Consider the following 453-nt stretch of genomic DNA (forward strand, 5'->3'; position numbering starts at 1 on the left):
TTGGCCAGAGGCGATCGAGGTATTAATCCATTGGATGCTGCGTGTCGCGAGCACGACATAGCGTATTCCCACAGTAACGATCTCACCGAACGACACGAAAACCGTTTGGGCAGCTATGAAGGCCAAAACGAAGATTGGTATGGACTTGAAAACAAAGAAGAGGAACAAGAGGATTCTTCCGATAGCGAAACGAGGCGGCGTCCTACCCGTTCTACCGCTGCTCGGCGTTCTCGGGTCATTGGTCGGCGGGGCGGCTGAGTCGCCAATGCCGTAAACGATAGCAAAGCAGCGCAGCGTCAACTGGAAGAACTGCAATGTCATAATCGCGTCATGGAAGGTCGCGGGGTTTATCTCGCTCCCTACAAGCGCGGACGAGGTTCGCGCGTAGAAAAAAAAAACGTCGATGAAACGTTAAAAATTCCGAGGGGAGTAACTACCGATGTGCAACTGCAA

Source organism: Trachymyrmex cornetzi, unplaced genomic scaffold (assembly GCF_001594075.2).
Source record: "Trachymyrmex cornetzi isolate Tcor2-1 unplaced genomic scaffold, Tcor1.1 scaffold492, whole genome shotgun sequence".
Classification (NCBI taxonomy): domain Eukaryota; kingdom Metazoa; phylum Arthropoda; class Insecta; order Hymenoptera; family Formicidae; genus Trachymyrmex; species Trachymyrmex cornetzi.